General features: G+C 36.0%; 1 long non-coding RNA gene across 1 annotated transcript; it reads left to right on the top strand.

The window, feature by feature from the left end:
* The first annotated feature begins 709 nt into the window (after positions 1 to 709).
* LOC139896319 (uncharacterized) lies at positions 710 to 4869 on the top strand. The gene is made up of 3 exons (XR_011776208.1): positions 710 to 1485; positions 3652 to 3726; positions 4721 to 4869. It is a non-coding gene; the product is annotated as an uncharacterized lncRNA (long non-coding RNA).
* The last annotated feature ends 13101 nt before the right edge of the window (positions 4870 to 17970 follow it).

Raw genomic sequence — 17970 nt, 5'->3', positions numbered from 1 at the left:
ATATACAACAACAGTAACTTTTTAATACTTGTTATGTATTAAGCTGCACAAAACTTGATTTATAAACTTGATTTGCATTAAACTAATGCATTGTATTAAACTAAAGATCATCAAAAATATAATCCATTGTATTAAACATCAACATTACAATCATTGATGGATTAAATTACATCAAAATACCCTAAACGTTCACTGATGAATCAAATTAAATCAAAGTACTATACAATATATAATCCAATACATAATACTTAAGCCCAACAATATTAATACAAACTAGAGACGTCTTCTTTTCCGTTCTTCAATCTTTAGTTTCAATGCGAAGTCCAGCTTGTCTACTGCACCAACAATTAATCATCTTCGTAATTCGGGAACTAGGGTTTGCTAAGGGGACGATTGAAATTTGGGAACTAGGGTTTGCATTGATTAAAAAGTGCAGCTGGGATTAGACATACATGGTTGGTATATATGTTATATACAATATACAATATACGTAGTATACAAAAGACATACACGCAAAAAGACTAATGTACCCCAAAATTGTAAACACGTGATACTAAATTAACGCTATGGAATTAACAGCAGTTAACTTGAGGACCTAAATGAAACCATATCATAACTTTAAGGGTTAGAATGAAATAAAAAAACTTTAGGGCCCCGGATGAAAAAAATGTTAAACTTTAAGGACCTTTGGCGTGATTAAGTCAAGACAATATCAGAAACTGTATTTAGGGGAGAAACTGTATTTAGGGGATCAGTATAAATATTGATGTGAAGACCATTCTAAACACGGGTGTGGAACAACAAATCATAATGAGAGACTTTCATCGTGAACATGAGTTCTTTGTTGCAAACAATCAGAAGTTATGGTCTCGCGTACATCGAGAATAAACGTTTAATATTGTTCGTTGTGAAGGCCAGATGATAATTGAATGTTGAATCTTACCTGTTTAAATGCAACGCACACACAACTTTGCTATGTCGTACCATTAAAATAAAATTTATGTGCGGTTATCATATTGTGCCAGGTCTTAGGATCTAATGTTTTTTACTTGACAATATATTTAGTATTTGACAGACGATATCGATCAACTGTCACAAAAACTCATACTTGGTAATGCTTTAACTTTATCAGTTATTTATAACAATTTAAGATATAATGGATTATCTCCTTGTTATGACATGGTAAGACTGCCACAGAGATTATCATATAATTAATTATAATTGTCATTAATAAGCTAACTCTAAAGCCTTCATTGTAATTAAACAACACATACTACGATTACTTAAGCAATTATACTATCTTCAGTCATAGTAGGTCCATCTTTGGCAACAACAGTTTGGGATAGTGGATTCGTTCAGACTTGTTTCTCGGTGGAATAAATGGTTGACGAGGTTGTGAACGGTCAGGTAACTTATGATCTGCAAGTTTGGCCGGCTGACTGCTCCCGAAGTAGATGCTAGTCTAGATAATTCCTCGTCTTCCTTGTAAACTTCCTTTCCCCTTTCTTAGATTTTATTTAGTGGCTTAGTAAACACAATATTAGATTAGTGAAATCATGTCATCGACAACACAATAAAAAGTATAATACAGACCTTTAATCTAGCTGTGATTATGTGTATTTCCTTTGCCTTAATTAACCTGATAGGGAACATAAAATTTGGTTTCGATGCCAGTTCTTATGTATACAAGCTGAATGGATATGTGGTAGCATAGCCCAAACTTTTGACAAGTTAGAGAGTTGAATCATATCCATCATATAGATAGACTTAATCTCTAACAAGACATCCTTGACATCCAAGACATAAAATCGATTTGCTGGCCAGTTGCCTTTTTTATTAGTTAAACTACTTATATATATATATATATATATATATATATATATATATATATATATATATATATATATATATATATATATATATATATATAGTGGTAGGATCAAGAGGGAAGTAACCATTCGGGGGGAAGCGGGGGGAAGCAAAAACTTTTTTTTTTCGTTTTTTGAAAAAACTTTGTTCACGAACATTATAGATGAGATGAAAATATGAACATTTAGTAGAGACACTTTGTGATAAATGTTTTTATTTTGGCGGGAAAACGCTCGAAGAAGTAATATATAACAATTATCGTGTTTTTCGAGCGTATTTTGAGGTTTTAGCTATTGGGGTTTAGATATTAGGGTTTAGATATTAGGGTTTATAGGGTTTAGATATTAGGGTTTATAGGGTTTAGATATTAGGGTTTAGAAATTTAGGGTTTAGGGTTTAGATTTAGGGTTTAGATTTAGGATTTAGATTGAGTTTTTAACACGAACGGTTTAGAGTTTAGGGTTTAGGGTTTAGGGTTTGGTGTTTTGGGTTTATGGAATAAACCCAAAACACCAAACCCTAAACCCTAAACTCTAAATCGGGCTAAATTTTACTTCACAAAACATGAAAAAAAAAAAACGTTCATATTCTTCACGAACAATATTATCTTGAATGTTATTTTTGTCGATCGTTTTCCCGCCTAAATAATAACATTCATCACGAAGTGTCTTTTCTAAATGTTCATATTTTCGTGTGATCTTGATGCCGGGAAAAAAAAATTTCAAAAAAAACGAAAAAATTTTTTTTTTTTGCTTCCCCCCGCTTCCCCCCGATTGGTTACTTCCCCATTGATCCTGCCCCTATATATATATATATATATATATATATATATATATATATATATATATATATATATATATATATATATATATATATATATATGAAGTGCTACTAGCATAACTGTGACTAACATAAAAATGACATGAGCTGAAACAAAAACCTATTCTATAACATGCTTTTTCTTGAACTGTAAAATTTGTAAAAGATTAACAAAAGTGAAGAATCATGATATAATAAAGGAGTCATTACTTAAAAAAAAAAAATTATGATGAAACGTCTGTTGGTATATAGGATTAGACGTATACGGAGTATATGATTAGAGTATTAGACAAATCTTTAATTGCAAGCACTTTTTTTTAAAAGGCAAACACACACACACCCAACACAATTTTTACGACTATTTACAGAATGTCCACCCCAAGTCTTGAACCAATGACCACAAGGTTAGAGAGGCTTCTCGATACTGCTAGGCCAATGGTCCTTTGGTTCAACAAAGGAAAGACATCAAATACTTGGCTCAACAAATTTGTACATCATAATTGTTTTTGTTCTTATCATTTCATTTAATTTATGTAGTTAAAGATATTTTGCAAGTATAAAATATATAAATTGTCTGTCTCATTTTAAGAACAATTTTTTAGACGAGTTTAGGCTTGGGTCGCCCGGGCCTCAAGTTTTTACTTCATTGTACAGTCTAAAGGGGGCTTCATTATTTGGCCAAAACGGTACAGCTTTTTAGTGCTTTATGTTTGTTAAGTACTCACAAAATGGGTCTGTTGAGTAAATGGTCAAACCTGGTTAATAACTGCAGAGTTCTGAATACATAATATAATATGCTCTTCTTGTTCAATCAATTGATCTGGCCCTTTTCTTTTTTAGCTAAATAATGTTTTGGCTTGACTCGTTAAAGATTAAACATAACCCAAATGGACCTATCTATAACCATATGGGTCAACATCATATCTAGGCTCATCTAATTGTCATTATTCTCCGTTAATGCAGCTAATTTCTTTGTCCAGAAAGCAATAGTTGGTGAGAAGCATTTACTGCTTCCAAAATGTCATCTGCAAGTAATAGGTACATCGTGTATTTTGTCTATTTTTTTGGCTAGAATTTATATATATATATATATATATATATATATATATATATATATATATATATATATATATATATATATATATATATATATATATATATATATATAGATCATAAAGATCGGGCGGATTACGCATCATGTATGTTTATGTCTTAAGAGTTGAGATATGTTTTATTGAAGTCCTTGTTGCTGTTGGTCATACTTAATTCATAGAGAATGAATTCATGTATTTATTTGTCTTGCTGAAAGTATATATTAAACATGAGGACCTGAGTGTAACTTGTAGTATAAAACATGAGGAATCTGGAAGCCACTCAAAAATACTTTTTTTTTTTTTAAAAACCCACGATGTTTAGAACCGCTATCAGAAACCTCAAATTTCAGTTCCTTTCACCAAATTGAACCTTAATCAGTTTCTAATCGTGTTTTAACTTCAATACAATCATAATCATCTCCAATTTCTTGAATTCCGACGGAAGATATAATCAGTAGCGACATATTAGTGTGTTATCTTGAGGTAAATATTAAATCGAAACTTGATAATTTATGTTGTAGTTGTAATTGAGTTAGATAGGTGATTTTGAATTGTTATTGTTGGTAGGCACTTAAATTGAATCACTTTCAGTGTTATAATTGTGGAGACTTTCGGTTAAGTTAACAGAGGTGAGTACAAGTTGTATTATGCATATATATGTATTGTTGTTAGTAATATGAGTTATAGTATGGAATTTTAATGGCATACTATAATTTATATTACCATGATCAGGTATTGATAGTTATTGTGCATTTATAATGCACCATGATCAGTTTAACAGTTGAAGGTGAATTGTGGATCCATAATTCCGATAGTGAATGCAAGTTGTTATATAATTACTTGGCTTGCATTGTGTGATTGATGATGGATGTATATACATTGTACGGTTTGTATTCACTAACCTTTGGCTTACTGTTTAGTTGTTTACCTTTTTATAGGTACAGAAAGAGGTAGAGGCAAGGAGAAGCTTAATTGAAGTAATTGCTAGTTGACTTGTTTAAGAATTAGTTTGTGATAGATTCACTTGATTAGTTTTCTCTTTTAAACAAGCTCTGAATACTATGTATGTAAAGTGTGTTCTGAAGTTTTATGGTTTAGTTTGGTTATATGGTCAAAACAGTGAAAGTTGGTCCATTTTGGCATATGTTAATTATATAAGCAATTTGTTGAACCGTTGGAGTGTTGGAAGTAGAAAAGATAGTGTACTTTTAGTCAAAATGATGAAATGTCAAATATGGACACTTGACCCGTTTGGGTCAAAAAGTGTAAAAATGGGTTTTGATCAATATGAACACGCTCACTATGTTGAGTTAGGTAAGTTTGCGAGTTTTGGTGTTTTAAAACTAAGTTTCGGGTCTATTTTGGTTAAAATGAAAAATTTATGACCCATTTGGGTCATACACGTGTAATTTGACCCATATGCATACTTTTGAGAAACGAAAGTCACCAACACATCTAAAATTTCACTTTTGAGTTGTGACACGAATTTGGTTAGCTCAGGACAGCTGGATTCAAATTTGACTCGTCAACAGAAAGATTTACGGAGTAGTATTTTAGCAAAAGTGTCAAAAATGACTTTCGGTGCTACTCTATGAGCTCGTAAGTTGAAAATGGTTAAGTTTTGGTAAAAACTAATAAATGAGTTAGAAAGTAGAAGGGACGGGCTTTAAAATGACATGATATAATGGGACCGAGTCTGATGTCTCTGATGGTAGTAACTCCGTTTTTTACGAATGAACACTTCGTAGAAAGGTGAGAGGGTGTATTTTCCGATGGTGATGGCTTAAGGGACTTTATTAGGTTGCGTGGGACCCGAAATCAGATGTGAAATGGCTGATATATATATATATATATATATATATATATATATATATATATATATATATATATATATATATATATATATATATATATAGTGTTAGGATCAAGAGTGAAGTAACTAAGGGGGAAAGCAATTTTTATTTTATTTTTCGTTTTTTGAAAAAACTTTGTTCACGAACATTATAGATTGGATGAAAATAAGAACATTTAGAAAAGACACTTCGTGATGAATGTTATTATTTTGGCGGGAAAACGCTCGAAGAAGTAATATATAACAATTATCGTGTTTTTCGAGCGTATGTTGAGGTTTTAAACATTAGGGTTTAGATATTAGGGTTTATAGGGTTTAGATATTAGGGTTTAAGGTTTAGATTTATGGTTTAGATTTAGGATTTAGATTGAGTTTTTAACACGAACGGTTTAGAGTTTAGGGTTTAGAGTTTAGGGTTTAGGGTTTGGTGTTTTGGATTTATTCCATAAAACCAAAACACCAAATCCTAAACCCTAAACCCTAAACTCTAAATCGGGCTAAATTTTACTTCACAAAACATGGAGAGAAAAAAAACGTTAACATTCTTTGCGAACAATATTATCTTGAATGTTATTTTTGTCGATCGTTTTCCCGCCAAAATAATAACATTCATCACGAAGTGTCTTTTCTAAATGTTCTTATTTTCATCCAATCTATAATGTTCGTGAACAAAGTTTTTTTTAAAAAAACGAAAAAAAAAAATTTGCTTCCCCCCGCTTCCCCCCGATTGGTTACTTCCCCATTGATCATGCCCCTATAATATATATATATATATATATATATATATATATATATATATATATATATATATATATATATATATATATATATATATATATATATATATATATATATATATATATATATATATATATATATATATATATGGGGGAAGGATCCAGCGCTAAAGAGCTTTTTTGGGATAAGGGGATAAGTGATTTTGTGATTTTTATATCTTTAATTCTACAGCTCCGATTAAAAAAAAAAAATGCAGGTATCTATTTTCATTGTGTAGATTCAGAAAAAAAAAAAAAAATTTAACTGGAGTGTTAAAATGCATTTGATGCATGTTATCCGCTGTTTGATGCATGTTAACTGCTTTTCATGCATAAGATGCATCTTAACCAAAAAAAAAAAAAAAAAAAATGACTTTTGATTAAAAAAACAGTGTTTAGGGTTTAGTAATTAGGGTTTAGAAATTAGGGTTTTAGAACGAGTTTTTAATACGAACGGTTTAGAGTTTAGGGTTTAGGGTTTACTCCGTAAACCCTCAACCCTAAACCCTAATCCCTAAACTCTAAATGGGCCTAAATCCTAAAAAAAAAAAACTCAAAAAACCCTCAAAACACGTTAACATGCATCAGATGCATTTTAAGCTCCTGTTGAAAAAAAAAAAAAAAAAAAAAAAAATTATGAATCTATACCATGTCAATAGATCACGGATTTTTTTTTTAAATTGGAGTTCTAATGTAAAAGATATAAAATATATATATATATATATATATATATATATAAAATATATATATATATATATATATATATATATATATATATATATATATATATATATATATATATATATATATATATATATATATATATATATATATATATATATATATATATATATATATATATATATTTGTCATATTTTTGTGTATTGGTTTGAGGTCGTTTCGTGAAGTCTATTAGACAAGCCTATGTAGTGACCCGAACTTTTCCATGTTTATATATATATTAAATGAAATTGTTATTTACATGATTAAGTGTTTCCAACATGTTAAGCAATCAAACTTTTTAAGACTTGATTAATTGAAATAGGTTTCATATAGACAATTGACCACCCAAGTTGACCGGTGATTCACGAACGTTAAAACTTGTAAAAACTATACGATGACATATATATGGTTATATATATAGTTAACATGATTTTATTATAAGTATGCATCTCATTAGGTATTTTAACAATGAGTTATATACATAAAAATGAGACTATTAATTTAAGAAACTCGAAAACGATATATATAACGATTATCGTTATAACAACGTCTTACTAGGTACATATGAATCATATTAAGATATTGAGACACTTGGTTAATTATGTTAAATGATAAGTAAATATATTATTAAGTGTATTAACAATGAAATACATATGTAAAAATAAGACTACTAACTTAATGATTTCGAAACGAGACATATATGTAACGATTATCGTTGTAACGACATTTAACTGTATATATATCATACTAAGATATATTATATATCATAATATCATGATAATATAACAATTTAACATCTCATTTGTTATAATAAACAATGGGTTAACAACATTCAACAAGATCGTTAACCTAAAGGTTTCAAAACAACATTTACATGTAACGACTAACGATGACTTAACGACTCAGTTAAAATGTATATACATGTAGTGTTTTAATATGTATTCATACACTTTTGAAAGACTTCAAGACACTTATCAAAATACTTCTACTTAACAAAAATTCTTACAATTACATCCTCATTCAGTTTCATCAACAATTCTACTCGTATGCACCCGTATTCGTACTCGTACAATACACAGCTTTTAGATGTATGTGTTGAGTCCCCAAAATAATTAAGGATTTAATTATGACAAAACAATATTTATTTGCACTAAAGTGTTATGTGCAGCCAGCACACGTTTGTTTATGTATAGTCAGCTAATATAGCTGTGTCGAGTGTTTAGTATGCTGCCTAGTCTATCAGCACAAGGTAGAAATGTATTCTTCGAATCAGCACAGGATGTGCACCCAGCAAATCAAGAATATCAAGTGACTCAGCATATGAAGGACCAGTAAGTCTGGATATTAGCATACAACACAAGACAGCCATGCTCTATTACAAGCATGGTAGTTTCCCAGAGTGGTCTACATCAACGCACTATTCAACAGAAGTCGAAGACAAAGTTGAACAGAAAAGGACAGGAGTCGGCGGCTGACAAGTGACCTTACAAGACCACGTGGGAATGCAGAAGTGGAACGCATGTGCAGACATGTGTTATACTTTATTCATACCTAGGGAACACAACATTCCATTTGTTTAAATCAAATGGTAGTGCCAAACCGAATTGGTGTGTTCCTGCAAATAGCTACCTAAGAGGAAAGAAGGAGAGCACGCCTTCTGACACAATTGTCCCCACAAGTATAAGGCATCCAATGTACTAGTGGACAATAGATTAATTACACGGTTAATAGAACTACTATATATATTATTGTATCCACTATTGTAAAGACTAGTGGTGTGGGTTTATCTGTTAGAGTCCAAACCGTGTAATAGCTTTAGTTTATCTCTTAGCTATAATCTAGGTAATCTGTATCAACCAACTATCATTTCCGCCAAGGATAGTTGTGATTCTTTCTGATTTAATCAATAAAGAATAACAGTTGAAAATTACCTGTGACTCTATCTTATTTACTACAGAATACTAAACGTGTTTAACTGACTAGTTAATTAAGAAAAGAATTGTATTCACCCCCCCTCTACAATACTCCTGTTGTTATTAAGGGACCAACAACTGGTATCAGAGCTCAGTCTTGATAATTAATATCTTGGATCTGAATTCTCTTATGGCTTCGTATTTAAACTCAGCTTACCTTGAGAATGGCTCGTCTAACAGACCACCTAAGTTTGATGAAGATGAGTATGAAACCTGGAAGGCAAGGTTCATGCTCCATCTTGAGTCTGTGGATTCACTCATGCCTGGAATTGCCAAAGATGGCCCTTTTGTTCCCACTGAGACAGTTGGTAGTGCACCAGCAACAGCTGACACTCCTGCCATCCCTGGCAGAGAGGTTATTCTCACTCCCTCTAGATGGGATGATGAGGATAAACGTCGAGTTGGTCTTGACCCTAAAATCAGAACCCTGTTAGCCATAACTTTGCCTAACCCACTGTTCAAACTGATCAAGGGAAAAGAAAATGCTAAGCTTATGCTTGACTACCTAGATGTCACCTATGAGGGTATGGGAGAAGTTAGGCAGAACAGGATGATTGCTCTTAAAAGAGAATATGAAATGTTCTTTGCCTATAAGAATGAAACCCTTAAGCAAACCTTCATTAGGTTTAACTCTTTGATAGCAGACCTGACCACTTTAAATGTAACCTACACTGAATTTGAACAAGTGAACAAATTCATTGATGCACTGCCATGTAAATGGAAACCTGTTACTGACCCATTAAGAACCACACAGACCCTAAAGAAGTTTAACCTGTCTTCTCTCTACAGTTCCCTTTGGAATCATGAGAAGGCAGAAGCCAAGTTTGAACTTAACATGAAAGAAAACTTTAGGTCTGCCCCCACCACTTCAAAATCATCTAAAAATGATGATGCTACTCTTATTGCTGCTGCTAAATGGAAGAAAGCTCAAAAAGCTTTACTGGTTCAAAAGTTACTGGCAGAACAAGAGTCAGCTGATAGTGTTGAGGAAAGTGGTACTGGGTCTGAAGAAAGCAGTACAGATGAAAGTGATGTAGAAGGGTTTGCTGAAGGTATGGCTCTGCTGGCTAGGCAGTTCAAAAGGTTCAATCGTAGTAGAACCAGCAAGTCATACAAAGGGAGCAAAAAGCCAAATGCTAGGTACAACAGCAAGTCAGTCAAGGGTCCTAAATCTGAGTGCTTTAATTGTGGGAAGGTTGGACATTTTGCTGCTGAATGCATGTCCAAGAAACCTTCCACGTCACATGCTAACTCTTTCTCAAAAGCTGATAAGTACAAAAACAAGTACAAAGCTATGAAAGCTCAGATGAAGGAAAGTGCAAAGACTGACAAGAAGGGTAAACAGCCAGAAAAGGTTCTAGTTGCTGAACATCATGACTGGGATGAAGCCAGCACGTCCTCATCTTCTGATAGTGATACTGATGATGATGGTGCTGGCTATGCTACTGGTAAAAAGCTGTGTTTGATGGCCAAAGAGGTCGAGGAGTCTGATGAGGATGATGGTGGTAGTACGTTTTTGGCTGATATGAGGGAAGCTGATCAAAACAGAGATTCTCCTCAATGGAAAACTGAAATGATGTATAAGGTTGATAATTTTCGAACTTATACTGATGATGAAAAAGCTGAAATGTTTGACTACCTAAGAATTGATTTATGCAGAAGCTGCAAACGTGAAGAGAGTTTGAAATCTAATAACAAATCTTTAAATGAAAAACTCAAAGGCAAAAATGATGAAATTAAGATCTTAAAAGATACAATTTCCAAACTTGAAAAACAAAACTTTGCTTTAGAAACTCTTCACGTTGAGGCAGCAGAAGTCAAGACCCAGCTGGACAATCTCAAAAGAGTTGTTGCTTCATGGTGCACATCTGCTCAACGCACAGCTAAATGTGTTAACGAGCAGGTGCCTGCCCAAGTTCAAGCCTTCTTTGCTGGTGACTATGCTGCTGCTGCTGCTATTGCAGAAGTTACTTTCATGGACCCGATTCTTGAAACTGATCCTGAAGCTGTCTTGCCAAATACTTTTGCCAAGATAGTTGAAGGTAAAAAGGTTGTGACAAACAAATTTGTTAGACCTACTGTGTCCCCACCACCTGCCATGAAAGAAATTTTGGAGGATGAAGTTAGAGCAAGAGAAGCCAGTAACTCAATTGATGAGACTACTGACCCCTCAAGCATCCACTACATGACTCCGAAAGAAAGACGTATTAAAAGGGAAATCACTGAAAACAATTTGAGAAAAGTTAAACCAACTGATTCCCCTTCGTGTTCGAGTTCTACCAGTGATAAGCCAGCTGATGACCAATCTACTGGTCACCCAGTAGCTGCAGACAAGCCAGTGAAACGAAATACTGGCAAATCTAAGGCAGCAGTTAAGATACCTACTGGTTCATCTGAATCAGAAGACAAGCCAGCAACTTCCCACGCTAACTTGTCAAATGATAAAGGAAAGACAGTTCGCCATGGTCATGGTACTGGTTCCAAAAGGAAAGCTGCCCATAAGGGAAAAGCAAAAATTGACTCGACTGATGAGCTGTCTATCACTGAGATAATGACAGCCAAGCTTGACCAGCTAATTGAGGCAGTAACTAAAAGTCGACCCGATCCTACTGCCCTTATTAGATCTGTGCATGACCAGCCACAAAAGCCAAAAATGAGAAAATGCTACAAATGTGGCAGCAAAGCTCACCTGGCTAACCAGTGTACTCAAACCCAAACCCCATCTGCTGCTTCTTCTAGCAAGCCAGTAGAAAAGAAGAAGTCATCAAAGGTGACTCCTTCAGAACCCATCCTTGGATGGGTTCCCAAAAAGAACTAATCTCTAAGTTATTGTGCAGGGCATTCAAAACAAGCAAATCTGGTATCTCGACAGTGGTTGTTCGAGACATATGACCGGAAGTAAGTCCCTGCTAATGGACTATCAGGAAAAGGATGGTCCAGTTGTTTCGTATGGAGATAATTCGTTGGGTTACACAAAGGGTTTTGGTACTTTGACAAATGGGAATGTCACGTTCTCAAATGTTGCATATGTAGTTGGGCTTAAACATAACTTACTCAGCATAAGCCAACTGACAAGCAAGAATAAGATAGTCCAATTCAGAAAGAAAATTGGTACTATTTTTGATAAGACAGGGAAGCCACTGCTGACTGCAAAACGTCATGAAAACATGTATCAAATTGACATGAACACAGCAGTCACAACAACTGATACTTGTTTCTATTCGAAGGCAGCAGACAACCTGAAGTGGTTATGGCACAAGAGACTCTCACATCTCAACTTCAAAGATATTCACAAATTATCCAGTAGAAGTTTGGTGTCTGGGCTACCCACAATGTCTTATGTGAAGGACAGATTGTGTCCTGGTTGTGAAAAGGGGAAACATCACCATGCCTCGTTCAAATCAAAGCAAATCTCATCTGTTGAGAAACCATTTCACTTACTTCATATGGATCTATTTGGTCCAGTGAATGTGGCCAGCTGTAGTGGGAAGAAGTATACACTGGTTATTGTTGATGAATACTCGAGATACACTTGGGTGTTCTTTCTGAGGCAAAAGAGTGAAGCTGCTGATGAAATCATCAATTTTATCAAAAGAATGGAGCTTTTGAATGGGCAACTGGTGAAGCAACTAAGAAGTGATCATGGTACAGAATTCAGAAATGCTACATTAGAAGAATTTTGTGCTAACAAAGGTATTTCCCAAAATTTCTCTGCTGTGAGAACACCTCAGCAAAATGGTGTTGCAGAAAGAAGAAACAGAACTCTCATTGAAGCAGCAAGATCTATGTTGGCTGAGTCTGGGTTGAAGAACTCCTACTGGGCAGAAGCTGTGAATACTGCCTGTTTTACCCAGAATAGATCTCTTATTGTGAAAAGACATCAGAAAACTGCTTATGAAGTTCTCAAAGGAAGAAGACCCTCAATTTCATTTCTTCATGTATTTGGCACTCCCTGTTACATTCTAAATAATAGGGATCAGCTGGGCAAATTCGATGCTAAAGCTGATGAAGGTATATTCCTTGGATATTCCAACATGTCAAAGGCATATAGGGTCTACAACAAAAGAAGAGGTTGTTTTGAAGAATCCATTAATGTTACATTCGATGAAACTGCCTCTGCTTCATCTACTGATCGTGAAGATGAAGTGTTACTGTTTGAAGAGCCTACTCAGCAAGCTCTTGATGATGAAGAGCCAGCAGCACAACCCTCACCAATCCATGCTGCTGGGTTCTCTGATGATGAAATGGAACATTCTGTTCCATCTGTGTCTAAACCTAGTGGACCTACTGGCTCTACTGAAGTGCTGCAACTTGAGCCTAGGTCTGCTGGTTCTGAGAGATCACAAGCTGGTACTGATTCTACTGATATTGATCAGCAACCTTCTGTTGCTGCTCACTCATCTGAACCAGCTGATGATCAAGATGCTGTGTGTTCTACAACCAGCTCACCTGTTCATAACACCAAATGGACAAGGGAGCATCCGATTGAGCAGATTATTGGTAATCTTGCTAGTGGTGTTAAAACACGGAGGCATGCTACCAGTAACTTTTGTATGCATGTTAATTTTGTGTCTACCATTGAGCCCACGTGTCCTGAGGAAACACTTCAAGATCCTAGCTGGGTTGGTTCAATGCAAGAAGAAATTACTCAGTTTGATAGGAACAAAGTGTGGACATTGGTACCTGAACCTGAGGATAAGACAAAGAAGATCATTGGTACTAAGTGGGTGTTTAAAAACAAGATGGATGAAGATGGTGTCGTTATCAGAAACAAAGCAAGATTGGTTGCTCAAGGGTTTAGACAGGAAGAAGGATTGGATTATGGGGAAACTTATGCACCAGTGGCTAGGATGGAAGCTATCAGATTGTTCTTAGCATATGCTGCTAGGATGAACTTTAGAGTATTTCAGATGGATGTTAAATCTGCATTTCTGAATGGGAAGCTGCAAGAAGAAGTTTATGTCAAACAGCCTCCTGGTTTTGTAAGCAGTAAATATCCAGACCATGTCTACAAGTTAGACAAAGCTCTTTATGGCCTTAAACAGGCTCCAAGAGCATGGTATGAGACACTTCATGTGTATCTCACTGGTATAGGTTTTAAAGTTGGAACAATTGATACCACTCTATTCTCAAAAGAGATAGATGGTGATCTCTTGTTGGTACAGATATATGTGGATGATATTATTTATGGTTCTAAAAATGAAAAACATTGTCAAGATTTTTCAAAACGTATGTCAAAGGCATATGAAATGAGTTTACAAAGAGATCTGCAATACTTTTTAGGATTGCAGATCAAACAACTTGATGATGGAATATTCATAAGTCAAGATAAATATATCAAAGATATGTTAAAGAAATTTGGTCTGACCTGTTTAAAAGACATAGGGACTCCAATGGCAGCATCCATTAAAATAGATGCTGATCCAAATGGTGAACCAGTCAATATTACTGAATATAGAGGTATGATTGGATCCCTACTTTATCTCACAGCCAGCAGACCAGATATTATGTTCGCCACATGTCTCTGTGCCAGATATCAAGCTGATCCTAAAGAGTCACACTTGCTGGCAGTAAAAAGAATATTCAGATACCTAAAAGGTACTGCTAAACGTGGTCTTTGGTATCCCAAAGACCAGGATTTTGAACTAATTGGGTATTCAGATGCTGACTTTGCAGGGTGTAAAATAGACAGGAAAAGTACTACTGGTGGGTGCCAGTTACTGGGTAGTAGGCTAGTCAGCTGGACAAGCAAAAAGCAAAATACTGTGTCCACATCCACTGCTGAAGCAGAATATGTCTCTGCTGGTAGTTGTACTGCTCAAGTACTGTGGATGCAAAGCCAGCTAAAGGACTATGGTGTTCATGTTACAAAAACTCCAATCTACTGTGACAACACCAGTGCAATTGCTATCACCAACAATCCTGTGATGCACTCAAGGACTAAGCACATCGATGTTCGGTATCATTTCATAAGGGATCATGTTCAAAAGGGTGATGTTGAGTTACATTTTATTTCTACAGACCAGCAATTAGCAGACCTATTTACAAAGCCATTAGATGAGAAACGTTTTAACTATCTCATCTCTGAGCTGGGTATGCTTGAGCTTTAAATAAAAGACAACTTTTGTTGGTGTGCTGGCTCTACAACGTGTAGGGCAAACCAGTGAGTCACATTTATTTACTTACTGCCTACATGTCAAACAACCAGCACAGCAAGGTCTTTTATATTTTGGTTACTTAAATGTTTTAAATGAAATAATAAATAGCTCTCCAAATTTAATGATTCCTTAAAACTGGAAACTCATTTACTTCCAATGATTTAAATTAAATTCATGACATATTAAATGTAAAAAAAGTATTTTGTATTTAATACAAAAAATTATTTTTGAGATTTTAAATCAATTTGTTTGAAATGAAATCTGATGCATTTAATGCTGTATGGGAGTAATGAGTGTTTAAGCCGTATAAATGTCATGTCAACCGTCTGTCTCCCCTTGAAAACGTGCCAGTCTGTCACATCTGCCCACGCGCCTGCAGATGACAGTAATTTTCTCTCTCCTGCACTTTTTCACCCAATCACAACGGATAAAAGTGTGTTTCATCTTACAAAATAACCTTCGGTTATTCATTTTTCAAAACACACACACTTTTACTCTCAAAATCTTTTCAATCTTCAAATCTTCATCCTACACTCATCAATGGCAGAACAACAACAGCAATCACCACGTGCTGCAAGCCAGCAAGAGGAACAACAGCAACAACAACCTCAAACAGTCGAACCACAGCAACCACAACCTGCCCCACAACCGGCATCGGCACCGGCACCGGAGGAACCGGTGGTTCAAGAACACGTCGTTCAAGGACCACTGTTCAATCTCCACCCCAACCTGATTAGGGCTCCCAATGCACCTGATCACTCACTGATTCGCCTATCTAGAGGCAATGCTGCACATGCCCTCTCTATTCCCAAATCGAAGGTTAACAAAGGGTATGAGGCCCTCATCGAATACATCCGTCAATCACCTTTGGCAAGAGCCATCACCGGTGTACCTTCCCGATTCTATGCTGCCTGTTTGGCGCGATTTTGGTATACTGCCACTGTTGCCACCACTCCCGGCAACGTTCCATGTATTCGTGGCATGGTGACTGAAACCCTAAATTGCTCTGTCACCGTCGAAGCTATTAGACGTGCTCTTCAATTGCCCGGTGGACCATTTGTTGCTTCACCTACTAGTGACGAATTAAGAAGGGAGGTGTTGGAGACCATTGGGTTTGCTGGACCAGTGGCACATACACCGTTGAGAAAGCATATGCCACCTCTGTGGTACTACTTCTTTGGGTTGATGACTCAGTGCATGAGTCAAAAGTCAGGAAGCTTTGACCAATGCTCAGATTTTGAGCTCAAGCTTGGTCATGGGTTGTTGTTCAACAGGAACATCGATTACGCCCTTGAAATTTATTTGAGGCTAAGGGAAATGGTGACTGCTAGAGTAAGAACCAACTTGATTCCATTTCCACGATTCTTAAGCCTGGTATTTGAAAGTGAACTGGGTGAAGCTTATCAGCAAATTGCTGATCAATCATTTGAGGTCCCAGTAAAACAAGGGGGTATGCCAAAGGATGTACCTGCTGCTCCATATGCTGAGTTGACACCAGCAATGAACGAGTATCTTGCTGCTCGTCGTGGAGCCACCCAATCGACTGCCTCTGGTTCTGCACCAGCTGAGGGGGAGGGTCCTCAGCGAAAGCCAGCAACGCGAAGGAAGCAGCCAGCTACCTCAACTAGTACAGCCACCGTCTCATATACTGGTAAAGCAGTAGTTGTATTAGAATCTAGTGCTCTCTAATCATAAAGAACAGCCCTAGTCTTATATACTGACTACCCAATTCTAGTGTTGGAATCCGTTGCTCATCTATTTCTTGGTAACAGGCAAACCTAAGCGTGCTAAAGCTGGCTCCAAGCGAACCACAGGGGAGATTGCACCAGTCTCAGCTGCTGCTCCTGCAAAGGATGTAGCTATGGAACCTGGTGCGTTTCTAGACCAAACAGCAGAACAATCTAACTTAATTGAAAATTTTTTAACTGCTGACTTGAAAAATGTTGAGGGAGTTAACGGTATAACCCTGGCTCCCAAGCTGACTGGTTTTAAAACTGGTGTCAAGAAGAGTAGCAACCCATACTCGTCTAACCAGGCACTTCCACATTTTTCTGAAATGAACTTATTGCAATACTCTCTGCTGACAGTACAACCAGCAGAGAACATAACTGACCCCCAAAGCAGGCTTGAGCTGGGTCTTCATCGTGTTGAACCAGCTCAGGTGACTGCACAGCCAGTATGTTACTCGGATACTGATAAGAGTCGCACTCCTACATCATTACCAGCCAGATCTCTTACACTATCTGGGTCAACATGTGTTGCCAATGAGTCAGCAGAGTCACCGCTGTACTTACAGACACCTTCTTCTGTCTCATTCGAAGGGCTGACCAAATCAAAAGTCTGTCCCCAGAGACCAAAAACAGATGCAATTGTTGAGTCAAATTTATTTGGTTCTACAGTTGCTAACATAACTTGTTCTATTGTTTCAGTTCTTAGCAGGGTAGATGAACAGGCAGAGGGGGAGCAAAATAAAGATGTTGTTATTTCTACTGGTGATATTGCTGCCTCTGCTACTGGTGTTGGCGCCACTGCTTCTGTTACTGGTGGTGCTGATGCTAGTACTGTTGATTCTGCTGCTGCTGGTGTGGAAGATGTTATCATGGAAGAACCTCCTGTTCTTGAGAAGGTTATTGACAATATTGTCAAGGATGTTCTTCTTGATGAACCTGTCACCCAGCCAAGAGTGGACTCTGCATTAATGTCTGA

This window comes from Rutidosis leptorrhynchoides, chromosome 3, assembly GCF_046630445.1.
Source record: "Rutidosis leptorrhynchoides isolate AG116_Rl617_1_P2 chromosome 3, CSIRO_AGI_Rlap_v1, whole genome shotgun sequence".
Taxonomy (NCBI): domain Eukaryota; kingdom Viridiplantae; phylum Streptophyta; class Magnoliopsida; order Asterales; family Asteraceae; genus Rutidosis; species Rutidosis leptorrhynchoides.
Note: the sequence above shows the minus strand (reverse complement) of the source record. Positions and strands in the feature narration are given on the sequence as shown.